Source organism: Castor canadensis, chromosome 12, assembly GCF_047511655.1.
Source record: "Castor canadensis chromosome 12, mCasCan1.hap1v2, whole genome shotgun sequence".
Classification (NCBI taxonomy): Eukaryota; Metazoa; Chordata; class Mammalia; order Rodentia; family Castoridae; genus Castor; species Castor canadensis.
In genome coordinates, this window is record NC_133397.1 from 23,856,500 (window position 1) to 23,884,494 (window position 27,995).

At 40.4% G+C, this 27,995-nt stretch overlaps 1 protein-coding gene and 1 non-coding gene across 4 annotated transcripts in view; one reads left to right on the forward strand and one right to left on the reverse strand.

The window, feature by feature from the left end:
- Babam2 (BRISC and BRCA1 A complex member 2) overlaps positions 1–27,995 on the forward strand; it is a 372,389-nt gene that overhangs the window by 249,745 nt on the left and 94,649 nt on the right. The window lies entirely within an intron of this gene.
- On the reverse strand, positions 6,694–6,881 carry LOC141415122 (U2 spliceosomal RNA). The gene has a single exon (XR_012440147.1). It is a non-coding gene; the product is annotated as a U2 spliceosomal RNA (small nuclear RNA).

Below are 27,995 nucleotides of genomic sequence, written 5' to 3' on the forward strand. Positions count from 1 at the left end.
AAGTATGATATGCAAAAGAACATGAGATTTAAAATAAAACCAATCAATTGTTTGCATTAAAATCAAAGTGTCTGTTCTTCAGAGGTACTGTTAGGAAGTCAAAACAACAAGCCAAGAGAAGAGACTGGGGAGCAAAAAGTTACAAAGTATTATGTGTCTGTCTATATTACAAAGAATTATATCCAGAGTATTAAAAGAACCCTGCCTTACAACTTATGAAGAAGAAGACAAACACCTCAATAAAATTTAGGCAAAATATTTCAACAGATACACACGGTCATTGGGGAAATGGCTAACATTTAAAAAACTGACCAAAACAAGTGTTGGCAAGGATATGGAAGAACTTTTATGAGAATCTAAAATGGTACATCTACCTATAAAAAAAAAAAATGGCAGTTCTTACAAAGTTAAGCATGCTCCTGGTGTACGACCCAGCTTTCTACTCTTAGGTCAAGAGAAATGAGCATATGTCCACACGAAGACATATGTTCTTAACAGCTTCGTTCTAATAGCCAAAAGAAACAACCCCAGTGGCCATCAATGGAGAATGGCTAAGCAAATTGTGACTCAGCCCTATGGTGGAATGCCACACAACAGTAAAAATGAAGGTACTATTGATCCAACAAACTGGATGAATTTCAAAATGATAACGATGAATGAAAGAAATTAGATGAAAAGAGTACATGCTGCATGATCCCATTTATATAAAATTCTAGGGAATGCAAACCAATCTATAATGACAGAAAGCAGATCCGTGGTTGCCTGGGGTCTGGGGGTAATGTATTTGTGGGAGAGAGATTACAAAGAGTAAGAGGAAACTTTTGGGGATGCTGGATATGTTCATTACCCTGATTGTGGTTTCTTGGATGTAAACATATGTCAAAAGACATTAAAATTGTGCATTTTGAAAATGTGCAGTTTACTGTACATCAGTTATTCCTCAAAGCTGTAAAAAATGAAAAATAGTTGATTGCCTAAATGATCATTTCATTTGTATGATGACAGAACTCAAAGAGCTGTTTCCAACATGAGCTCGGTTTCCTGTTGATGTTGGCAGGAGGTTGCATATTAAGCCAGGTAAAGAGGCAACATAGTCATAATTTGTGGGTCTTTGTCAATTTGACTGGGTTTGCGGCTCTTGTTTTTTGCTCAAGTTTGCATTTGTTTAAAGAAAATTGCTCTTGAACAACCATTCTGTTTATGGTATCTATGAATAAACTGAGCACATTATACAGTTAGATTTTTATTAGATTTTAATTTGTTCAAGATAAGGGTTAATACTTCTATCCTCTTGAGCCCTTGCTCCCCAGGTGGTAGGTGAGGTACTGGGGTTTACACAGTGTGCTGAGTGGGCCCAATTCATCCCTCATCACAGCGTCTGAAGGCCCAGTGTAGGGCTCTGGTCTTGCCACTTAATGCCATGGCCTTGGCAAGTTGTGAATCACTGAGCCCGTTTCCTTGGGTGTAAAATGAGAGTGGTAATAATGCCTCCTAGGATTGATGCAAGGAGTTGTTATTTCTGTTTCTCTCCTGCTCAGGAGCCCAGACTTGCTTTATCCATTAGGGGAAAAATGGTGTATAAGCCTTACAGTATACAAGAAGGCTGTGTCATGATATAAACTTTGTATGGAAACAGACGATGTCACTAATACTTATGACACTTACACCATGAAGACACCTCTCCCTCTTACCTCTTTTCTCTTTCCTCCTTTGGCTTCATTCATTTAGTTAACAGCTACTAAGCACTTGCCAAGTGTCAGGTCCTTTAGCACAAGAGAAACACAATGAGGAAAGACAGATTTAGTCACTCCTCTGAGGAACTGACAATGGGGTTAGGGGTACAGTTTCACAAGTGCTCTGAGAGGACCATATCAGGGGCTCTGGAGCACCTGGGAAGACCCCTGACCCAGATTTGAACAGTTAGAGAAAGGAGATCTGACGGAGAAGTAAGGGCTAGCCACACAAAGAATGGGAAAGAATGTTCCAGTCAGGGGAACAGCACGTATTAAGGCATGGAGTAGAGCAGCAGGTGTGACTAGGGTGTAAAGACAGGGAGGTGAAGGAAGACTAGGGAGACTGGCTAGGGACAGATCCTGCTGGGGCCATGTAAGCCCAGGTGGGAGCAGCAGGGAGCATGTGCAAATTTAAGCAGGAAGTTGACATGACTGGCCAACTCACTGTCTCTGTAATTCACAGCTCCCAGAATTCCTTGCAGAAGCCTGTTGGTGGTCTGCAGGATTAAGAAGGTTGCTGACCTCTTTCTAGGCGAGATTTTCTTGGATAGAACTTAAGTTTCTGGTGACCAAACTGACTTTGTTTACATTGTTTTCTGCCAAGAAAACTGAAACCTTTCCAAATAAACAGTGACTATTACACTGGTTAGTGAAAGCATAACTTTCAGTATTTCCCCCACAATTTGTTGTATGGCTCTAATACAGGTGTTTAAAGGGCCTACTATACCAGAGAAAAAAATTGGCCTGTAGCAGAGAAGAACAGAAAGATTTGAATATCGGGGAAACTGAAGTCAAAGAAAATGAAGTTTTTTAGTTAGGATGTTTTGTTTTGAAGATGGGGGTCTCTGTGTTGTCCAGGTTGACTCTGAACTTGTGAATTCAAGCAATCCCCCCTCCTCAGCTTCTGGAGTAGCTGGTGCTAAGGCAACTGCTGTACCACTGAGCTGTGCCCCAGCCCTCTTAATTTTGCTTCAATAGTATAATAATTTCTAGTTCCCTTTTCCCAAGTGCTGCATTAGCATTAAAAGAAACTTGGAAAACTTACATTAACTTTTGCAGACCACGTGAATACTCTTAAGAATGTGTCTGTAGTTGTTGCTTGCTTGTGTTTGTGTTGTCCTTTATCTTTGTGTTTTATAACTTTAAGTTTCTTTGTGAGCCCCTTACTGTACTTTTCAGATTCCCCAGTCTCAGATAGGTAATAATAATATAAAATCTTTATGGAATTTCTGCAGTTATCAGGATAGTTTATTGTTTGTTTCATTCTATATTCAGATTTTGGTCTGGGAACAAACTCCTATGACATGAGAAGTCCAAGAAGTAAAGGGTGTGGCCTTGTGAGACAAACTCATAGATTTGTGCTTTATCAGCCGAGAGAACATAGTTCCCATCCTTAGGGAGGGAGGGATTTGCCCAGAAGGAGAACCAGGTTCCTTAGGTACACCAGGGCATCATTGTTGAGCAAAATATTGGTGTCTTACCTGATTGGTGTGTGTGTGTGTGTGTGTGTGTGTGTGTGTGTGTGTGTGTGTGTGTGTGTAAAATTGTGTGTATCATTGCAGTACAGACACAAATCAACTGTATAAAAGTTGCTTTCACTGGACATAGTCTCAGTAATTGTGTTTGACACAGGCCATCCGTCAACTTATCAGGTTAACATAGCACAATTTTTCCATAAAATAGTGAAAAGTCAAACCTGCCAAATGCAGAAGTAGCTTTGGACAAATCTAATGCGCCCATAAATTGTTAGCTTAAGAAAACAGAAAAAAGCATCCCATGCAGTATCCCCCAAAGGCACTGTGGATGCTGTCACTGGTGCCTCGCAGGCTAGGCAGTGATGGACTGCACTACAAACTGCTTCATTTTGTTAGCCAGCATCAGTTTCCACCACTGTGAGCATTGCGTGTTTCTCACAGTAATCCAAAATTAAGACTTTTACAGAAAGAGTTTAATGTGCCTTGGGCTTGTCTTTGGTTTTGGCTTTCATTAAGCATGGTATTTGAAGCCAGGAACTCTGGTTAAAGTACCCCCGATGCCATTAGCATGAGCTTTCTTTTCTTTTTTTGCCTCAGTTTCTTCATCTCTAGGTTGACACATCAGTTTCCCAATGAAAATGGAAACTCAAGGAGGGAAGGAAACTATTTTATACTTCTGAGAAGCAGTCTTGTGTAGAGAGAGAGAAAACATTCCCAGAACCACACTGACTCCTGGTTCAAAGCACAGCTTCAGTGCTTGCTGATCTATATCCTTGACCAGTGCAGCCAAGTTAAAGAAATAGTGTATGTCAAATCACAGAATTGAGGATGCTGTGTTTACCAATGCTTACAAATGTTCATTTCTGTCCCTTTTACAGGTCCCAAAATCACTTCTAAAAAATGGGCATACCACATGACTTCTAATGTTTCCTCTTTGCAATTATCTTCATGTACTATCCTTAACCCTAGATGGGAGATGAATATGGGATAAAATGAGCAAGGCACTGGTGGCTCGCACTTGTAATCCTAGCTATTCAGGAGGCAGAGATCAAGAGGATCGTGGTTCGAAGCCAGTCTGAGCAAATAGTTCTCAAGAACCTATCTCAAAAAACACCCATCACAAAAAAGAGCTGGTGGAATGGCTCAAGGTGTAGGCCCTGAGTTTAAACTCCAGTCCTACAAAACAAAAGAAAAGAAATATGGGGTAAAATGAGATTAAGTGGATAAATTGCTACTGTGTTTGACAGTCAGGAATCATCTCTACTTCAGCCATGGTGGAGTATCCACCATATATCCAAACCTCATACCATGTCACCATCATAGGGGAGCTTTCTCAAATGTACCCTCCAATTTCTGTTAAGTCTCTGAGCAACCCTCTGACTAAAGATCCATAAAATAACATACAAATAAAAATCAGAAGAAAGTAACATAATCTCAGATGGTATGTTCAAGTAGGAATCCACAGTGTCTCTAAAGACGGCTTTTGGAAACCCCAAAGTCAGCTAGCTCCCTAACCAAGTGGCCTTGAAGTATGTTCTGATAACATTGGGTATAGGGGATAGGAGCCAAATCCAAGGCTTTGCCCAAGGCAGAGAGTCCAATAAGAGGATTCCATTTAGAATTAGGACCCCCAAATTGCAACACCCTCCATGTAAGTATAAATTAGAACAGAATCTACTACAGAAGGGGACAGCAGAGAAACATGCTTCCCTTGATCTTGACCTTGGTGTGTTCTCTCCTAAGACCTCCTAACCCCAAGACAACTTGCAAGCAAGTTTGAAACCTTTGTTTATGCTTTCAGAATGGTCTGAACACCTTCAGGCACAGAATTTTCTTTAACATAGTTTTGGATTGATGGTAGAATTGCCTTCCTGCTTCATACTCAAATATCTACCCATTTCTTCCCCTCCTTGCCTTTTGCACCAGTGACTAAATACCAGGAAAGCCTTAGGCTAGGTCTCTGACTTTCAGGTATTAGAATTTATAGTTAGCTGAAATGTTTTTCACTAATATCAGTCTAACCTCAACCTTCTAGGTGTGCAGACTCATGTGACTTCACAAATCTTTGGTCTTAACCTGTAGGATATAAGTAGGGGAAAAAAGGAAGATTTTTTTTTAGTGCCTTAACTATTCAAAATCCATTCTAATGATAACACCACTGCCACTTCCCCACGAAAACCCAAAAGACGTCAAGCAGGCCTACATGAACTCTGAGGAAGTGTGGATTAACAGCATGGCAGGTAGACAGAGAAAGGAGCACTGTGACCAGGGCAATGTGACCCTTAGAGCAGCCAGAGGAGGAGAAGGTAGGCAGCTGGATTTAGGGATCCTTACAGGCTACCCCAATACCACCCTGGAAATACAGGTTCAGTAGTGCCCATTGTTTACATAAGATCATTAAAATGTAGAATTTTACTTTGCTGGCTTGAATTTGTGTACCTGTTACCATGGTGCTGTCCTGGCATACCTTTAAGTGCTGTGTTTTGCACTTCTTGGACTGTCAGTGCTAATCCCTCTGCTGGGTCAGCACTGAGGGCAAACAATGGGTTTTAGAAGCCTTGTGCCAGTTAGTGTAATCCCAGAAGCAAGGTGGCATGTGTTGCATTACGTGCTGAGTTGACTTCTTGGCTGGCACATGATCTTTGCTCTTTCATTATATGCTTGTAACAAGTTGCATGTTTTACGTGCATATTCTCGGCCAGGCTGGCACAGGTAAATGCCACCCAGCTCTTCCTGTTCCCAGCCTGTATTTGCTGTTTGGGCAGCTATGGGTTGTTTTTTTGGTTTTTGTTTTTGGGTTTTTTTCTGGGAGATGATAGTCTTTGTTTCCAAATTTTAAAATTTCACAAATGAGTTTGTTCCTTACTGCACACCCAGCCCCTAGTATCACGCTTGGTGAATAGTAAGTACTAGAGAAAATTTTTGAGTTAGTCAGTGTTTGTATTAACTGCAGTTAGTGCTCAGAAGATACAATGGAGACTCAGTGTTCATCTGAGGAGATAAAGTTGCCCAGGTGCTAGAATCCTGAGCTAAAGTTGAGGATGACTTCGAGTTGTATGTTCCTTTTTTGTCAATAAAGCAGATGGGAAACAAAGAACCAGCTGGTAAGCTAGGCTAGGGTGAACAGATTTGATTCTAGAAGGCAGTGGGCCTCAACTGGAAGGTTGAAGAGTCTGAGGACTGATTTGTTTCTGACCAAAATTTGGAAGCCATTGTTAGCAGGTGTGGAACAAAATACCCCGGATCATAAGGCCTAAATAATGTTCTTTGTCTGGGGTTGACACTAAGGCAGGATATGGCTAGAGTTGGACAGTTCTTAACACCCTGTTAGGAAGTCCCTGTTTGTTCTGTAAGTGTTGATCAAAATGAACTGCTCACTACAGTTAGCACGTGTCTCTTCTCTGCCAAATGCTGAAATATGCCTTTTGGGGAAATGCAATACGCATTCTTGTTTCCTTCTTTTTCTTTTCTTTTTTTTTTTTTTTTTTTGGTGCACCATTCCTGGAGGTTCTGCAATACTGGTTGATGCATGGAGTGGACGGAGCAAGCTCCTATTCCATCTCCCTGTTCCAAAAATCCATTTAATATAGTCTTTGGATAGAGGACATATCAGATATTAAACTGATAAGAACAGATACTACACTTGATCTTAGCCAAAAGGCTGAGAAGTGATCTTGTTTACCTTCTTCATAGTTGACTTAACATTGACTTTCCTAAAGACATTTCCCATCCACTAGACTATGGACAGTAAACAGCACTGAAAGAAGACAGGACAGGTCCTGTCCATTCATTAAATTCTTTCCCTCAGTAGTCATTGCTGAGTCTCCCCTACTCGTTTCTGCAGGGATCGCTGTCACCATTTGCATCTCACTAAGTCTTTCTCTCCATTGACTATCTTTGTCCCTTAGTACCCTCTGTACTAATGGAAGGCTAAAGAGGCTAATTTGTTAGAGAAATGAATGAAATACGATGTTATCTGTAGCTACTAACCCTGTTAGGAAAAACAGTAAATTATTTTAGAATGGAGACAAGACCAGGAGCTCTCCATTTGCATCACCCTGTGCACACATCAATTAGCCAGAAGGGCAAAGTGCACATTAGGAGGCAGCCTGGGAGTTTGCCTGGGCAATTAATCGGCCTCGTCATCTATAAGTAATAGTTTAAATAACTTCCTCTTCTTGCTCACTTGACTGAAATAGCCAATCAGATGCAAACAATGGATAGCATCATTGACCTTTCCAAAAATAGACTTAATACTTCAGTGTGTGTCTATTGTTATCTAAAACCCCGGGCTGTTTATAAGATTACTAAGTTTTCTGGGAGTTGTTATGAGTGGGGAGAGAGAAGTAAATTTCAGTAATAACCCAGGAGCTATATCCTGTGTACTGTTTTTTTAAGCAGTATGCTATTGTTATATATTAAAGTGGTTTGTTTTGTTAAGGATTTAACTCTCAGGTAAGAAATGCTGGTACACAATATGATAACAGAAATAAACAAGTTGCAGGACTTTTAAGATGAATATGAATTTCATCGTCTTTTGTCCTAATATCACAAAATGATTCTTTTTACACAAAAATGCCAGTCTCCTCAACATTTGCTCATGTCCTGACCCACACAGTTTTGTTTATATTTCTTTTCTTATATATGGAGCTTCCAGTGGGATGCCAAGCCAGATGCTGTTTTGAGGAAGCCAGTGCCCCCTCAAGGAGGATCTTAGGCTAGCCCAGATGTGGCCTGGTACACTAAGACTACACGCCTGAAGAGAAGCCTTTTATTTGTGGCTTTAGTTGTAACCAAGAAACCATTGTTAAATTTTGCTTAAAATCACTTCCATTGTGTTTAGGTGGATTTGTCATATAAAGGGAAAGGGGGGGAGGGGCTCAAGAATAACTTTGGCCGAACTTCAGCTGTAGCTTTATCAGGAATTTCATCTCCATTTTGTAGCCTCAACTAATACGCCCCAGCTTCTTGCCAAGGATTTCTTAAATTTTGCGACTTACAAAGACGTTGACAAGAAAGTCAGCGCATCAGCAGGAACAGGTTGCAAAATGAGACAAAGCCTCTGGCAGGACACGGGAGGATTAATAGAGGCCAGGCCACAGAGGTGAGATGAAGCCCAAATGGTGAAAGATCATTGTGGTCGCAGCACAGGCACTGGGGGTGGGTAGGGGAGGTGCCTCCATTTGGGGAGTCATGTGGGGTGAGCTGCTGGGTTGACCCCAGGAATGGCCAGGAAGTTAAAAGCTTTTAGAACTGGGAGTGCTGTGACAGTACCTACAGCACTGTCTGTGGATGTAATTCCCACTCCCACTCTGATAAGCTGGAAAAGCTCTACTGGGTCAGAAAATGCAAATAAGTCCTAGAGAAGATATCAGAAAGATGTGGTTCAGTACTACCGTCTGGAATAAAATGCATGATGGGGTACCTACTGTATTCCCAATAGTGAATTATTTTAGCCTTGCTCTATCAGTATTCTCAACTTTGACCCCCCTCTGGCCCTCTGTACCTCCTCTCACACCCACCATTTCCTTCTTTCCTGTTGTTTCCTCTTCTTTCCTCTTCCGTCTCCTCTGTCCCTTCCCTATCCTCTCTCCATCCTCCTCCTCCCAGTGAGACAAGATTTCCTCTGTGGAAACTTCCATTATGACCTCCCTATAACCTTAAAGGGTGGAAAGAAAAAACAGGACACACAAGAACTAGGACACTGTGAGGAATAGGACATGACCAATCAGAACATTGCAAGCACAGCCAACCAAAATGCTTCTTTCTGCATTCCTAATTATCATAGAGATTGAGCAGTACCCTGGAGAAAATGGTTAAAGTGACCATGTCACTTCTCAGGCACCCTCTCTTGGATTCCACCCCCAACTCTGGGGGCTGTACTCTCCTGCTTTACACTTTTCTATCTCAATAGACTCTCCCACTTACTCACTCTCACCAGTGAATCTTCAGCTTTGTTTAGACAGGAACCTGGAACTCTGACCCTCCCTCTGGCTAAACACCTAGGCCAGCAAAGTTGAGTGGAGGCTCTCAGTCCTACAAAAATCTCCCATTTCACCAGTCACAGTATAACTCTCTCAGGAGCTCTTCATCAATGACTACGCATATTCTTACAATGTGGAGTGAGAAATTACCCAAAGAATTGAAAATCTATTTTTTTTTTTGGTGGGACTGGGATTTGAACTCATGGCTTTGTGCTTGCAAAGCAGACGTTCTGTCACTTGAGCCATACTTCTGGCAGTGAAAATGTACCTTAATCCCAGCACGTAGTTGCTTTGGAAACAACTGGGTAAGATGGCTTTTCCAAGGCTGGCCTTCATAGTATTTCTCTAATTTATGTGATGGGAACATTCTAGTTGGAGTTTTTGTTAGTGCAGTATATGCAGCCAGGGGAGGAAATGGCATTGTTTAACTTGTCTGCGATGTGTCTTTAAATAGGAAAAACCATGAATGCAAATAGTCACATCTCTCATCATTTCTAAAGACTAAATAAATAAATAAGAGATCCATACTGCCACAACCCAAATGCATATGTCAGTCATGGAAAAGACTCCTCCCAGTTGACTAGGGCAAAGCACCAGTGTGGATCTGGTCCCTGCCCTCACCTGTGTGCTCATATACCCCCACAGAAAGAATAATTCTTACCGATGAATCACTGTGGGATGCATCCCGTCTCATGTATAGGGTAATCGTGTGCCAAGAAAGCCAAAATGAAATGCCAAGAGTGACTCAAGGTGACTGGTTGTCCTTTGACTTTTGTAATTAAATCACTTTAATTTTCTTTTAAGTGTTTTTGAATATGTTATGCCATAGCTGCCTGTTTTTTAGGATCTGAATTTCTCATTTCAAAACACATATCAAGGGCTAGAGGCGTGGCTCAAGTGGTAGAGCGCCTGCCTAGCAAGCAAGCACAAGCCCTGAGTTCAAACTCCAGTATTGGCAAAAAAACAACATAAAAAACATATATCAAATCCAGCATGGTGGTTCACACCTGTAATCTCAACACTTGGGAGGTGGAGGCAGAAAGATTGCAAGTTCCAAACCAGCCTGGGCTATGTTATGAGACACTGTCTTTTAAAAAAAAAAAAAAAAAAAGGGAAATTGGGACCAGGTATGGTGGTACACATCTGTAATCCCAGCTGCTCTGGAGGCAGAAATGGAAAGATTGCAGTTGGAGGCACAGTTTCAGGCAAGAAAGTTAGTAAGAACTCATTTCAATCAATAAAGTGGGAGTAGAGGTACACACTTGTTAATTCAAGCTATGTAAGGGAAGCATAAGTAGGTGGATTTTGCTCTGAGTCCAGCCCGGGCAAAAATGTGAGATCCTATCTGAAAAATAACTAACAAAAAGGTCTAGGGGGTGTGGCTCAAGGTGTATAGCACTTGCCTAGCAAGAATGAGACTTAGAGTTCAAATCCCAGTACCACTTACAAAAGGTGTCAGTTAATTCCAATTAATTCAAAGGCTTCTGATAAACAGGTTTTATGGTTCTGGTTTTGGTTTTTTGGCAGTACTAGGGGATGAACTCAGGGCCTCACACTTGCTGGGCAAGCACTCTGATGGCAAACCTCTGGTTGAGCCCCTTCACCAGGCCTTTTTCCATTGGTTACTTTTGAAATAAGGTCTTGTTTTCTGCCCAGGATGGCCTGGACCACCGTCCTCCTATTTATGCTGCCCTGCGTAGCTGAGGATGACAGGTGCACACCGCCATATCCAGCCATCGGTTGAGATGGGGTCTTTTGAACTTTTTGCCTGGACTGGTGAACAACTATCCTTCTGATCTCCACTAGGAGTAGCTAGGATTGTAGGCATGAGCCACTGCACTTGGCCAAGATCTCTAGTAGTTGAAAAATTTAATTCAGATCAGCATCATACCATAGCCTCCTTTATTCTAGATAATTTATACAATACATCTATCAGGAATTTTAGGAAGAACTTAATGAGTATCAACTAATTCCTACAAATGATCTTCTACTTTTTTTTATGGGGGGTGTGGGTGTCTCTGGAGCCCCAGGTGGAGAGTTAAATTCATCGCACCATTAGTTGATGGCATGTCATCTTCGCATGTATACAAGGCCCTGCTATTGTTCTCTCTGTTGCTCCTTCACACAAACCCACCCCATCTCCACTCTATCCCCATTAGAGCCATTCTTGGTTATTTATTGCCCTTAAAACTGAAGGGTGCTGTTTGGTGGTGTGAGAGTTGCTTTGCATTATGGGGTGGTGTCCCGAAGTTCTCCTTGGATTTCTTACTTCCACGTGGCTATATGCATGCTGTCAAGAGCTGTCCCTGTACATACAGTGAGATTGTCGAAGCTGACTGCCATATGGGGGTCTGTGGCCTGCATTTCCTCTTCATTCCAGTGGTAAAAACCAGCTAAGTGTGTTAGCTTGCCTTGCTGGTCACCCTACCTAGGAGGTCATGCCAATTTGGAAGCCACCAACAGCTACCAAGTGTTCCCACACCCTTGTCAACAGTGTGTTACTCAGATTTATGTTTTTGTCCACCTTTGCGGCAACTTGCTTTAATTTGTATTTCTCTCATTACTGGTAGGTTATTCGTCACTTTATTTACTTTTACCCACTTAGGTCTCTCGTTCTGTGAATTGCCTGTTCAAGCCGTCTACTCATTTGTACTTTTGTCTCTTGCCCTGTTTATTTGCTGGAGTTCATATTTACTCAGATACTATCTTGTTTTAGTCTTTGCCATTTCTTCTTCCCATAAGTGGCCTATCTGTTCATGCTGTCTGTACTGTCCATCTATGAACAGAAATTCTAAGTTATCCTACTTAAATTTTATAACTTTCTGGGAACCCTCACCCTCTTTTTTTTTTTTTTTTTGTATTTGCCTTGAGCTGCAAACTGGCAGTGGAAGACATGAAAATTGAATTTTTGGGCCAAGGCATTAGAGAATTCCAGAACCAACTTGATCTGTGAAACAGAAAGAGTGAGGAATACATTTAAGCATTTACAGGGGAAGCCTAACGATGAGGGGGGAGGGGCACTCATCAGTGTACCCCAGGGCTGGAGTAATTTGTGGGAATTATGCTCACTCTGGGGAATATCGTTCCAAATGTTCAGATGAGTGCAGAAGGATCAGTAACTAAATCCTAACTCAATCTGAATTTTCATTTGGTGGGAAAGTTTTGGAAAATAAGCATCTTATGTTGCCGTCTAACAATAGTGGCAGCATATTTTGTAGTCTCAGAAAACCTTTATTGAGCGTGTTCTGTGAATCACGTATGTTCTGAGAACTGCGTTGATGGTCTTGTTAGGTCTGTGTATGTGACTGATGAGAGCGGCTTTGACTGAGGTAATGTTTTGAGTTTACCAAATCTCATTTCACATTCTTCCATTCTGAGCACACAGAAAACTAAAGCTCCCAGCTCCTGGAATTGGCCTGGACCATGCATGCAGTGGGCTCTTACCAGTGATGTGTGAGCAGAGGTGACACCAAGGCTCTGTGACAGTTGCCCTGCTTTCCACATGGCAAAGACACAGAGATTAATCTGCTCAAATTCTTCCCAGTGTGAATCTGTGCCAGAGGCTGTCTCCCATCAACACATTCTTCCTATGAAATTTTTTTTTTCATTTTTCTTTTATTATTCATATGTGCATACAAGGCTTGGTTCATTTCTCCCCCCTGCCCCCACCCCCTCCCTTACCACCCACTCCCCCCCCAATACTCTTCCTATGAAATTAATGTGATCTTAAATTTTACCGGGATTTGGTCCCATTCCTTTCACAGAGTATAGAGTATAGCTAATTATCTTTGCTCGCTTTAATTTAAAATTTTTAATTAATCAGCGATGTTTATATGTGTGTCTGATTTTTACAGAATTAATAGATAAATATTTCTCCAAAAGGACACTAGAATACTTTGCCTAGTTCTGGAGGAATACATTGGGGGTCTTTGTGGGGGGTGGTGCTGGTTTTTGTTTTTGTTGTCTTTTTTTTTTTTGGCAGTACTGAGATTTGAACTCAGGGCCTTGTACTTGCTAGGCAGGCTCTATCACTTGAGCCCTACCCCCAGCCCTTTTTGCTTTTAGGTGTTTTTCAGATAGGATCTCCCACTGTTTGCCCCAGGCTGCCTGTGACAGGCCAGCATACCTGGCTTGTTTGCTGAGATGGGATCTTGCTTAACTTTTTGCCAAGCTGGGATTACTGGCATGTGCCACCTGGCCTAGAAGAGTAAATATTTTTTAAACCAATACTAATTTCAAAATATTAAAAATTCTATGGGCTGGGGATGTGGTTTAAGTGGTAGTACACCTACTCCTACATGCACAAGGCCCTGAGTTCAAACTCCAGTACACGTATTGCTTTCTTTTCAAACTGGGTGCTTTGTTGAGGTTAGTCCACAAAATGGACTTCATTAACGCTTTTGCGTAAGGCAGACCTTGAGGGAAGGATAACGTTTGAAGGCTAGAGGGGTACAAAGGCCTGCAGTGTCCAGTATTTGTTGAGTCACTACTCTTTTGGGTACGTGAGATGCGCATGTGAACAATGCAGACCAAAACCTGAGTCCTCCTGGTGCTCATCTCTAGCCAAGGGAGGAAAGAATGGGCAGTTATAGACAGAACTGCCAGGTGCAATCGAGGAGGTACAGCTCAAAGGTAAACAGGGACGCTTGGGAATGGTGAGTGTCAGCCTGAGAAGTTTGTGTGTCATTCTGAGCCACAAGTCTACTCTCCAGTAGACAACTAGAACTTGGGAGTATTAGGACAATGGGAAAGGGAGAATAACCAGAACTGTGGATATCTTTTCTGAGCCTTAGTTTGTCTTCCAAGCTCTTGATGGTGGTGTTTGTGATGACAGTGATGGTGATACGACTGACAAGGTGGTGAGTGAGGGCTGAAACCTCACCAGAGCTCTACTTGCCCAGTACCCTTTGGCACACTCCTCAGTGCAGGGGCAGGCCTATCTTTCTGTCATTCATCTTCCAGAGGTGACATTCTTTTGTAATTTGCATGAGGATTCCTTATATACCTGCAGCAGCTAGGAAGGGCTAGGATTTGATTCCAGTCTTACCTGACTACAAACGCTGTGTGACTCCACCACAGTTCATAGTCTTACAATACTGTTTGCCACTCTTCACAACTACTGCTACTTCTGCTAAGAAGGGGAGGGAAAGAACAACACCTGAGGTTCCTTGAGTGCATGCTGTGTCCAGGCCCTGTGGTCACAGATTTATATGCATGCCTTCTTTTAATCTTCACGATGTTCCTGAGATGTGTTCCTGTGATGTCTTAGGATTGAAGGGTCTTTCACACTTCAAATCTGAGGACGTCATTACTATACTGGTCTCTCCTGGATACTGAAGGATGAGATGGCTCAGAAAATAAAACTGTTCTACTATTAAAAGCCAAATAAAACAACAAAAAATGTCTAAAGCAACTTGAGCAAAGGATAGCATTAACCTCGCTCCTTATCATGATAGCTATTCAATAAGTATTTAACTTGATTTGTACACATGAGAAACTGGGGAAAGAAAAAAAAAGATTAAATCAGGAGACATGGTTAAAATAGAGATTTTTGTGAAACTTCTGTTGGTTATTTCTTGTATTTCCAAAGAATTTAAAATTTGATGGGATAAGCTGAGTGTTAACCAAGTCTAATTTCACTCTCCTTCCTTAAGACAAATGTCTTGTTCACTGCTAATTACTTGTTATGCTTCTCTGTGATATAGGACCCTGGTTTCTACAGGGTTTGTTTTTATTTTTGTTTTGCTTCTTTGCTTTACAAATGCATCAAAGACAGAAAGTACATTTTCCCTGAAAATAACATTTCACCAAGAAATGTGAATGACAGTGTGTGTGAGGGGGTGAAGGGGGGGGGTGGAAGTGCTAAAGGCACATGCGGTAGGATTTGGCATACTTACCTGGGTGGGCAGGGGCCCCAGAGTAGACAAGTGGGAGATGGAGTAGCAATTTCTAAGTTAGTGTGTCTAGCTGCAGCTGTTCCTGATGACCTGGTGCAGGCTTCACCCCTCTTTCTTCTTTGCTCATTGGTTCTCCAAGGAGGAAGCATGGGCAGGTAGCTTTCATCAGAACTCCTTGGTAGGCTCTGGTTCAGCAAATGTATCTGCTTCAGTTGCCTGAAAGATACAGTGAAGCTAGGTTAGGTTCAAGGGTCCCTGAGAGATTATTTGCAATAGTAAATTTTGATATTCTTGGCCAGCTGAGTTGTCCACAGTTGCCGTCACTCTCCACTCCCACCGCTCAGAGATTCTTTCCTGGCTAGATGTGGACAAGTTGCATGTATGTCCATAGCAGGAAGTCAACAGTCAACCTCTGTCTTGGTCTCCTGATTCTTCCATCATGTGGGGGTGGAGTTGGGTAGGATTACCGTGTTTATCCCTGAGGTAATGTTGTTTGTTAGAGCAGCTGCATTGGGTGGAGAAGGTTCTGATTACCTACTAGCAATCTACTAGGATTGGCACCCCACACGTTGGAGGTGGGAACTTTGCCAATAATAGAGACTTTGGACTTCAGATTCCCTCTGTAAGGTGTGGCCTGGGGGCAAAGGGTTACCTTGATAAGAATTAGAAATAATTTTTAAGTTTCTAGATACAGAATTAGAGGCATTGCCAACTGAGAGGGAGGAGGGAAAACCTCCTACATGAGTAGAACATGAGGTCTGTGCTGCAATTGTATTGTTGTCATCACATGACTCATTCACTCACTCAGCATGCATTCACTGAGCATCCATGTGTCCAGCTACTTAGGGTTCTTTATTCCTCAGAACTCTACTGGGGACTGTTTATTTTTTCTTAGACATTTGGTCTGCAATTAGGGCTTCCTGCCATCCAGAGGCAGTGATTTTGTTGATCAGGCAACGTAATTCAACCCTAGGGATAGAAATCTTTTACCTGGGACAGAAATCCTAGTATGCTTTTTCTTTTTGGAGATAAAATTATTCAGTAAGATAATATCAAACTTAAAGGCCATGTATATATGCTTTAATTGATATAGAGAGAAAATTAAAAGAAAGCAAAGGTCAAGATATAGTTAGACATTCCTGTTCTAGTTCTAACCTGTGGTACCATTTTCGCAGTGTCTAAAACACAAACTTCCCATTCTTTACTTGCACTTCCTCAAATGTGGACATCCCTGGATTTATATATGGTTAACAAGCATTGTGGCTTCCCGTAAGTCTTTCCACTTCCTAGTACTAAGCCTCTTGAATAAAGAACAGTAAGGACTTCTGAGGTAGGGGTGCCTTCCTCCCTGGGTTTTCTCCCCGCTCTTTTATTCATTTAGGTGTACAGTATTTATTATGTGCTGGAATGGAGCCTGGTACTGTAGCTGCAAAGATAAATTAGAAAGACATGTGCATGTCTGTAATCCCAGCACTCAGGAGGCTGAGGTAGGACAATCCTGAATTTGAGGCCAGCTGGGCTACACAGTGAGACCCTGTCTCAGAATTGTTCACAGTCTAGGGAAAGAGAAAGAAATAGAAATCTTAGCACTGTTGGAAGTGCTGTGTTTGCGTTCAGAACACAGTGCGGTAGAAGAGGGTGCTTCCAACTTCCTGGTAGGCTAGGTGGGCATTCTCACCAAGCTGTGATGGTGGTTGAGCCCAGTATTAAAGAAGGACTTAAAGCCTTCCAGGTGGCAAAGGTGGTGGCAGGAGATAGGGTTTTACCTCCACGACTCAAGAAAAGAGAAAGATGCTGAAGCTCTGTTCCTGTGACTTTCATTTTTCATTTTTCCTTTGAGAGAGTAAGGTGCGAGAGGAAAGAAGAGCAAGGTCAGTTAAGCTCTCCCCTCCCAGTTACAGCCAGGTGTTCCATGAGGTGAAAGTACAGTAGCAAAACCTAGTCATTTATGCTTTGGGCCGGTCTCTAAGGACGGAACCTCCAAAAGTGCTTCCTAGAGCAGATTAATCGAAATAATTGTATTTCTTCTGAACATTTTAAAACATTTAAGCGGAATGCTTAAATTGGGAACTGGGATATAGAGTGATTTCATCCCAGTGTTAATTCCTATGCAAATGAAGAATAGTGATAAAGACGATTAAAATAGCTTTTCTGAGGAGCTGGCAAGATGGTGGAAGTGGAGCAGAATTAGAAGCTATCTTCTGCAAGTTCACTTACCTAGGTGAGGACTTCATCCAGCTGCTGGACATGTCCTTCGAGCAGCTGTGCAGTGCCCTGAAGCAGAGGTGGCTGGGCAAATGCTCCATAAGCATCATTTGGGGTGTGCAATGACAAGACCTTCAGTCAGGCGGAAATCAAGCCCGAGATGACTGGTCACTACCTGAGCCAGTTCTCCGTCACTGCAAGCCTGTGAAGCACCACCCACTCTTCCCACTTCGTCCCTCTCAAGTAGCCTGCACAGCCAATAAAGGCACACTCATCTCCATCCCTTAAAAAAAAAAAAAGACAATTCAAATAGTCTAAATCTGATTTCAGAATGCAATCTATATGACTTGGTTCTCCAAGTCTACCACATACTCTTCTTGGATCAGTGTTAAAAAGTCTATAATCCCTGAGCAAATAGTAGCCAACACCTTTAGAGGGGACACAGAATTTCATTCTGATTGCCTATTGGTCACCAGAAAAGAGAATAGTAGGGTAGCCTTTTGAAGCTCCAAGAAATCAACCTTTGTTTTTATAATAAGTTGGGATTTAAAAATAATTTTTTGATGAAGGAAGTTTACAAGTATACACAAAGGCAGAACTAATTTTTTGATGAAGGAAGTTTTCAAGTATACACAAACCAGAGACCATAGTGTAATTGATCCCAAAATCACCTTGCACTTTTAACAATATTGTCCATGTAGCTTTCTTCCTTGTTTCCTTTTTCTTTTCTTTGGAGGAGAGCTCATGGTATGTTAAAAGCAATCAAAGACATTGTTATTTCACTGTAAATATTTCCATATGTATCTTTAAAAGTAAAGAAAACATTTATATAACAAATACCATTATCACACATATAACAAAGTTACCCACAATTCTTTCATGCCATTTAAACTTAGTCCTCATTTAGATCTCCCATCTGTCTCGTGTGTCTTTATAGTCAGTTTGTTTAGATCAACATTCACACGTCTATAGCGTTTGATTGTTACTTCCTATAGTCTGTTATTGTGGAACCATCTAATTTTTTTCTCATAAAACTGACTCATTGAGAAAACCTGGCCAGTTTTTCTGCAGAATGTCCCGTATTCTGAAAGTACTCACATCCTCACAAGAATATTGAACTTTTTCCTTCATTCCCCTGTAGTTTTGGCAAATTAGCATGATTTGAGATTTTTTAAAAATCACTTTACCTGTGTTTTTTGAAAATGTAAAAATCCACAAATTTCATTTCAGTTATGTGATTTCTTTCTTTCTTTCTTTCTTTTTTTTTTTTTTTTTTTTTTTTTGACAGTACGGGGGTTTACACTCATGGCCTTGGGCTTGCTAGGCAGGCACTTACCTGATCCATGCCCCCAACCCTTTTTACTTTAGCTAATTTTGAGATAAGATCTTACATTTATGCCTGGGCTGACCTGGGTTACAATCCTGTTTATACTGCCCATGTATCTGGGCTGGCCACTGCCACGCCCAGCTTACTGGTTGAGATGGAGTCTTGCAAACTCTCACCCCACCCCTCTGAACTGCCAGCTTGGCTTTCATGTGATTTCTTTTGTGTTCATTCAGCAAGCATTTGAATGCTTCCTCCTGTGTCAGATTCAAGTGGATTTATTGGGTTATACTTTATTCTCCTTTTGTTTTACTAAAATTGAACATTTTTATTTAAATTTTTATTACATAATAACAGTCTCATGGTTAAAAACTTAAAGTTATAAAACAGATAGAGTGACGTCTTCCCTGCTTCCCTGACATCACACCAAATCACCAGTAGTTACATTTTTAATTTCATGTATCCTTTGGAAATTTCTTTCTACAAGTATAAGATCACATGGGATGAGCTACAAAAATATAATTATTTCTAGATGATCGTTAGGGCCATCACTAAAATAACTTTAAGGCTAGAGTCAGTTGATATGTACATATTCTTTTTATCATTGAAATTTACTAAGCTGTACTTGTCCTCCTCCCCCTTTTGATCAACTGATGATAGTTTAACTTTTAATGATAAAATAAAAGGTTTTTTTTTAAATAATAGGACACATTGTCCAATCCCAGATGGAAGCAGTACTTTTGACAAAACTAAAATAAGTCATATTAGTAAAACAGTGTTCCTGACAAAATAAAACATTCCTGAAATTGTAATTCCTTATCACTTTTAATTTAAGCTATAGTCCAAGAGGCCACCCACAGGTACTAGGCTTTTATATGGAGATGTCTATTTGGGAACCTGGGAAGAAATTGGACACCTAAAGAGGCTACTAGAACTCAATGGGTACTGTGTAGGAACTTTTATTGATCTATAGCAGTAATTTGCATAAGAAGGAGAGGTATTTACCAACTGTTTTTGAAATATACACCCAAGCTGTCAGAAAAAAATGCAGTTTCATTTATTTGCTATGTTAACAGCATAGAGCATCAAATGCGACCAAGAGAAATAGAGCTGTATATGTCAAGAAAAATGGGCACTATATAACATTAAAAAGGAATATAATTGATTTCTTGCCAAATTAGACTTACTAATTTCTGTTTAGTTAAATTTTGTTTTTACTTAATTGAAATATGTTTATATCCTGTCTCTTTCCAAAAATAATTTGAAATGACTTAAATAAGATACATATTATATATTTTTAAAGTAGGACTAGACAAGGGACATAAGAACCAAACCCTTGGTTCTTTTGCATTTATTATGTGAGCACCTTTATGAAGTTCTTGCTGTGTTTCTTTCTTTCTTTATCAGAACCCTGGCTTGGGTCTAACAGTGATTGCTTGGTTATAAGCCTCTTTCTTTATTTGGAAAGGGAAACATAGAGAAGAGATTTACTTAGTTTACTTTTTCAGAACTACTCTAAGAATGCTAAATATCCATCATTAGAACTTTAACATTCTTTAAAAAAAAACCAAACAGACTACCTTATATTTTGAAAAGACTCACAGGAAGTGAGCCTCCTTCATCTGGTCTACCTCAGTGGTGACATCTTATATTGCTGTGGTGCAACATCAAAAATCAGGAAATTGACACTGCTACATTGCTGCTAAACAGACTACAGCTCTTACTCAGTTTTCACCACCTTTTTTTTAAACTGTATTTATTTGTGTGTATGTGTGTAACTTGATGCAATATTATCCATATATAGGTTTTTATAACGATCACTATTAATCGCAGAACTCCCTTGTGTTTGCCAACCTCAGTCTCTGTCTTTGTGTCTCTCTTTCTCTCTTTCTAAAGCAAATAAAATTGGTACCATGGGGCTGGAGATGTAGCTCAGTGGTAGAATGCTTGCCTTGTATGAGCAAGGCCTGGGTTTGATCCCCAGCACTGAAAAGTAAATACATGAATAAACAAAATAAAAAATGATTCTGTGATATTGTATTTTTAATTTTGGTTTCCATATGTTCATTGGTACCATTAATTTTCATGTGTTCATCTTGTATCCTACAACCTTACTAAACTTGTATGTTAGTTCTGTGAGTTTTTTTATTTTTTTGTTTTTTTCTGTAGATTCCTGGTATTTTCTTTATAGAGAATCATGTCATATGCAAAGAAGGGCAGTTTTAGCTGTTGTTGTTGTTGTTGTTGCTTTCCTCCATTCTGATCCATATGGCCTTTCTTTTCTTTTCTTGCCTTAGTGCATGGGGTAGGCAATCCAAAACTATGTTGAATAAGAATGGTAAGGAGCAGACATTCTTGTCTTGTTCTTTTTGATCATAGGTAGAGAAACATTCACTCACCACTAAATATGATATTTGCTGTAGGATTTTTGCAGATGTTCTTTATCAAGTTGAGGAAATTCCCTTCTATTCCTAGTTTGCTAGGATTTTTTTAAATGGTGAATAATTGTTAGATTTTACAAATCTAACAATTTCTGCACCTACTAATACATTTGTGAGATTTTTTTTCTTTTTTTTTTGCCATGCTAGGGTCTAAACTCAGAGCAAGCAGTCTACTACTGAGCTATACCCCTACTCTTGCTCATATGATTTGTGCAAGAGAAACCTGTTCAATAACTGATTCCTTCCCCAGGCACTCAAGGCCAGTCCCATATTGCTACTACTAAAATATAGTGATCTAAAGAGGAGTTTCCAGAGAAAGCAATCTGGGATATTAATTAATGGTAATTGTTATTGCTACAATGAAGAATGTCAAGAGCAATTGATTAGATACTTGCAAAGGTCTGGCCTTTGCAGTTCTTTCCTTTCTTAGTATTGGTGGAATATTTATCGAGGTGAGCATAGAGCAGTGGTGTTAAAAGCAGGTACTTTGGAATCAAACTTTGTTCTAATTGGCCCTCATCATTTACTATGTGTGACCTAAGCAAACTACTTTTCTAAGTCTCAGTTTCTTCATCAGTGAAACAGAACTAGTAATCATCATGTTGTTGTAAGGATTAAATGGGATAATACCCAGAAAGCCTTGTACATAATAGGCATTTGTTGCTAGCTCTTGTTGTAGTGTTCATTCATTTAACAGTAATTTATTAAACTCTACTGTATTCAAAGCATTGTAGTGGGCATTTGGGATAACACTGTTACATGAAATACAGATGTAGTCTTAGAAGAATGTGCCATTTAATTTTCAATATCCAGTATGATTGAATATCATATGACTGAATGATAGCGTTCTTCTCTTTTACCCATCCAAGTGCAGTCATCTTTGATCCTTACCCTTCCTCTTCTTTCATTGCCCTTATCTTCTCCCTGATCCCTTTTCCTTCTCTCTTTCTCCCCTTCCTGTTTTTTGGTAACAATCAACTCTTGCCTACTCTCATAGAAATTTCCTCTTTTCCTTTTTCCCTCATTTCCCCTTTTCAGTTTTGCAGTGTTTCATAGTCCTCCTGTGAAGGTCTGAGTAAGTTTGAAAAGTGTATAATAAAAACTTTGATGTGTGATAAAGTTAAAGTTGAATGTAATCTAAGAGTTGCCTAAAAGATTTTTAGGGTTGTGTCAAACTAAAATCAAATCCTCTGTCTATGAAATAACAAGGTTATCTTAATATTGTTCTGCTCTGAGTAACATCTACAAAAAACATTACAGAGAAAGATTTTATTAAAGAAATTATTTGTATTTTCTGCTGATCTTGTCAAGCTTTAAGTACTACTAAATCAGAGTTCATTTACATATTTGCTTATGTGTCTTAAATGACCACCTTGTAACAGTGTTACATTATACTTTATCTAAATATGGTACAAACATTTAAAAGGTTAAAAGTGTCAATTTATATAAAATAATGATCTAAAGCTCTCTTTTATCCAAGAGTGTTACATTTAAATCCTGACAGCCCCTGCCTCCCACAGGTCACCTACCTAGGTGTGGCCTTAAAGGGACAGACTCACTCCCTGAGTCATAAATGCATCAACACAATCTTCTGTTTCCCAACCCCCATACCATAAGACAGCTTACAGCTTTCCTGACAGATACAGGATTTTGCAGAATTTAGATCCCTAGGTATGCAGCCCCTGTGCAGACACCTTTTTATGCTCCTTGTAATATTCCTATTTGGGTCTTAGATAATGTATGGCTACCCATTTCTCTTAGAAAACTTGCCTCCAACAGACTCTGGTCCTCTGGCTGACTACCTGCCTTCTCAGGGAACGTCTCAGAAAGCATGCAAACCATATCCTTCCCCACCCTATAACAATTTCTGTTAAACCAGGGCATCTTGTTCTCCAAAAAGGACCTTCTACCCTATCCATTGGGACTTCTATGGACCAGCCCTCATCTGGTCATTCTCATGACACCCACTGCTGTCAAGCTCAATGAGTTCTCCCAAAGACTGCACCTCTCAAGAAACAATTAGAAAAATGGAGAAGGGAATTGGAGGACTCTTGAAATTGTCTAGGGAAGAACATTTCACAGTGGTTCTCCTGGCCAATGCCCATCCTAATGCCTATGTTCTTGCTCTCCTATTCTTAAGCTTCCTCCCTTGTATCACACTGCATGTCTGCTATTGCTAATCAGAAATTTAACCAGTTGTACCTCCAGGGATATCGATCTCTCCAAAACGCGGGGATAGTTGGCTGGTACCCACCATGCGGAGATCAGAGGATTGGCTCGAGAGTCTTTACGACCTATGGCTACAAGGGACCTTCATCAACTTCAGGGAAGAGGAAATCTTCATTTTCGGAGCCTGGGTGTATGCCACCATGAGGCTCAGCACCCCAACATTGTTTGCCAACTAACCCTCCCTTCCCCTACACCGCCCTGCCAGCTCAAAGAAGCCAGAGCGAACACAACGCCCCCCTTCCTTAACAAACAAAAAAGGGAGGAATGTTGGCAATAATGGCGCCAATAGGTTTCGGTTCTTACTGCACCCTTAAGCTTGTGTTTTCCAGGATCACAGTCCTGCCTCCCAGAGTCACAGTCCTGCCTCAAGTCTAGCCTGAATCCTCCTTCTGCTCCAACCTCCAATCAGCATGAACCATAAGATCCTAACCAATCAGATCATGCTGAATCTCACTGAGGGGTATTTAAGCTTCTCTCTCTCTCTCTCTCTCTCTCTCTCTCTCTCTCTCTCTCTCTCTCTCTCTGGGCTCTCTCCCTCTCCCACCCGGCAATAAAGAATCTCTTGGCCAGATCACTCCTCTCCACATGGTCATTTTGGGGCCTATATTTCCTTACATCCTGTATCTTAGACATCTTCTGTATAACCATTTCCTCAAGGAACCTTGCGACAGCCCCATCTTCCATGTCTTAGGACAATATTTACTGTCCTGTTTCTGAGCCAAAAATGACTGTGACCCATGAGTAAGTTATCTGAGAGACTGCTAAATCCAAAGTAATAATAATAATAATAATAATAATAAATTAGTGACATTAATCTCTTCAGAGCCCTGGCGGTCCCCAGAATTCCTTCATAGAATCTTCACTTAATTTTCCATTCCCCTCCTAGCTTTCTTCTAATTGAACTTCCATTTCTTCAAATACCACCATCAAGATCATTAAAAGCTCTGACTTAATTTTTATTTAATTGAAAGAATGCATTTCTATTATTTTCTCAAAGCTGATTTACAGTATTTCTACCATTTTATGAATTTTAAAAAGCTTTTGTGGATTGGCCGGAGTCTAGCCTCCTTTACAACGTGATTTCTCAAGGGAAGCACATTCCCCAGACTCCTCACAAACAAGCCCACTGTGGGCCATTAGGGGCCCACTGTGCTGATAAACTGGGCACTCCCTGTATGAAGTGTTCCAGCTTGTAGAGAATTGCAATCCTTGCAGGGATTGTAGAGAAGCCAGCTAGCCAGTAAGGGCACTATTCGGTTCATCTCCTTGAAAAGAAAGCCATCTAATTATAGTTGCCATGACAACTCTGTTTTCCTAAAATATAACAGACCTATTGATCTGAAGTTAAGTCCAATGGAGCCTGTGTGCATGGTAGTGACAGAAGCCATCTAACATCTTAAGAGAGTTTGGGCTCCAATTCCTGCTAGCTGCTTTTCTCCTTTGTGTATCTCAAGCATTTATTTAGTACTTACTGTGTAAAGAGCTTATGTGAAGAAGAAGCAATACAAAACTGTCTCATGGACATAGAATAAAATCAGCACATCTTACCCTCCCGTTCAGAATCTGACCTCTGCCTGCACATTCGATCCTTTCTCCTTCCATACCCCTCACACCTTCCACTTTGGCCACATTGTGCAGCAGACACCCTGGGCTCATTACCACCTCAGGGCTCTTGCACTTCCTGATACTTCTGCCAGAAGGTCTTTCCCGGATGTTTACATGTTTGGCTGTACTTTATCATTTGGACCTCAATTCAAGTACATTTCCTCAGGGATACCTTTCCTGATCGCCCTAAAGCTGCCTCCTGTCATCTCCCCACGTATATAGTCATGCTCTTTGACCATATGATATTTTACAATCTTTTTATTACTATATTATCTCTTACTAGGATATAAATTCTATGAATTAAAGAGCCTTGTCTTGTTCACTGCCATATCTATTTAAGTTTTGTTGAATGAATAAATGAACAGTAGAGTAATTGCATTTCATGGTAGTCAAGAAAAGCTTCATGGATGCCAGGCGTGGTGGCACCTGCCAGGCATAATCTGAGGCAGGAGGATCGTGAGTTTGAGGCCAGCCTGGACTACATAGTGAGACCCTGTCTCAAAAAAAAAAAGAAAAGCTTCATGGGATTGTCACCTACTTAAGTATTTTGGATAAGGTGGTGGATATGCTTGTGGCTGGGCATACTGGCCAGAAGGCAACATATGTGTAAGGAATGATCTATGCTAATATGTGCTGTAGAGTGGTCAGTAATCATTTATTCAACGTGAGCATTGTTGAGCATCCAGCTGACCTGTAGGGATGGAACCACTTGGAGAATGAGCTTTGATGGGGGCTGGGTAGGTGGGATTCAGAATGAAAATGAAGCAGTTTAAGTTTTTGTTACTGTTTTGCTTGTTTGTTTGTCTTGAGACAGGGTTTCACTATGTAATCCAGGATGGCCTTGAACTCAGGATCCTCCTATCTCTACCTCTGAGTGCTGGGATTACAGACATGACCACCATGACTGCTTAGTAGTTCAGATTTGAGTAGAGACATACAGGAAGCTGTTCTGGATTGAAGAAAATAAACAGTGAGCCTAAAGCAAAAGAAACAGAGAGTCTAACCTGATTAAGCAATTCTCTTTTTAAAGACGTATGTCTGAAATTATAGTCTCATGGTGGTGGGGGTGCAGTGGGATGGGGATGTGTGAAGTGGGGGCATTAACTGAGCTACAACATTTTAACATCACATTCCTCCAGGGAAAGTTGTGTTTTTTTCTTTTTTATGAATATGTATTAATTATACAAAATAATAGCTTTCATTGTAACATTTTCATATATGTTTATAATGTACTTTGATCATGTCCTCCCTCCCCCTTCCCAGTGATCCCCTTCCTTTTCCCAAATAGTTTCTCTTCTACTTTCATGTCTTCTTTTTTTAAGTCTAGATTCCACATGAGAGAAAATATTTGATACTTGTCTTTCTGCATTTGGCTTATTTTGCTTAACATGATCTCTGGTTCTACCCGTTGTCCTGCAAGTGACATCATTTTGTCCTTCTTTATCCTGCATAACACTCCACTGTGTCTGCACACTACATTTTCTTTATCCATTCATCCACTGGTGGGCACTTAGACTGATTCCACAACCCAGTTATTGTGAGTAGTGGTGCTATAAAGATGGGTGTGCAGGTGCCTCTGTTGTGTGCTAACTTACATTCCTTCAGGTCTGTGTCCAGGAGTGGCACAGCAGGATCATATGGTAGTTCTGGTTTAGTTTTTTGAGGATCCTCCATACCAGTTTCCATAGTGTCTGTACTGATTTAGATTCCCTCCAACAGTGGATAAAGGTTCCTTATCCCCCCAGTCCTTGCCAGCATTGCCTTTTGTTTGTTTTCTTGATGATAGCCATTCTGACTGGGCTGAGATGGACTCTCAGTGTAGTTTTGATTTGCATTTCTTTTATGACTAAGAACATTGAACATTTTTCACGTGCTTATTAACCATGTGTACTTCTTTTGAGAACTGTCTGTTCTGTTTATTTGTCCATTTATTAATTTGAGTATTTGTTCTTTTGGTTTTTAATCTTTTGAGCTCTTTATATATTCTGGATGTTAATTCATTGCCTTATAACTATCTGGCAAAGATTTTCTCCATTCTTTAGGTGTCTCTTTTGCTCTGTTGTTTTCTTTACTATGCACAAGCCTTTTAATTTGATGCAAATTTGTCAGTTCTTGCTCTTATTTCCTGAGCCACTGGAATCCTATTCAGAAAGTCTATGCCTATGTTATTTCTTGAAGGCTTTCACTATGTTTTCCGATAGTCATTTCAAAGTCCCAGGTTTTATATTAAGGTCTTTGATCCATTCTGGATTGATTTTTGTACAGAGTAAGACAGGGATCTAGTTTCAGTCTTCTACATATAGATGTCCAGTTTTCCTAGCACCATTTAAGAGGCTGTCTTTTACTCCAATGTGTGTTTTTGACACTTTTATGAAGATCAGATGGCTTATTTCTGGGTTCTCTGTTGTATTCTATTGGCCTATGTATCTGTTTTTGTGCTAATACCATGCTGTTTTTATTCCTAAGCTCTATAGTATAATTTGAAGTCAAGTTTATTATAATACCTCCAGCATTGTTCTTTTTGCTCAAGATTGCTTTGGCTATTTGGGGGTCTTTGTGCTGCTATGTTGATTTTAGGAATTTTTTTTTCTATTTCTGTGAAGAGTATCATTACATTGAATCTGTAGATTGCTTTCAGTAATAGTCCGTTTTCATAAAGTTAATTCTGCTGATCTGTGAACATAAGAGGTCTTTCCATCTTCTAGTTTTCTTTTCTCCTCTCCCTCTTTCTCTTTCCCCTAACTCCCTTCCCTTCTCCCCCACCTCAAATTCACAAGCCTCCTAACTCAACCTTCTGAGCACTGGGATCACAGGTGTGCAACACCACTCCTGGCTTCTTCTCCTCCTTGATTAGGTTTCGAAACTAACATTGCTTTACTCCAGATGCAAGTTGGTTTTTAAAGTTAATTAAAAGTATGTTTTTTCAGGCATTTGGAAGTAGGTACTCACAAAATTTATTTTTAAATTTAGTTTGAATATTTTCCTTTTCTTATAAGAGAAACAACTACTGAAGTAATAAATAACATTAAAAACTTTATGTGAGGCCCTTGCTTAACACCTCACATGGTTCTATAACTTAATTTTCACAGTCGAACTGTGGGT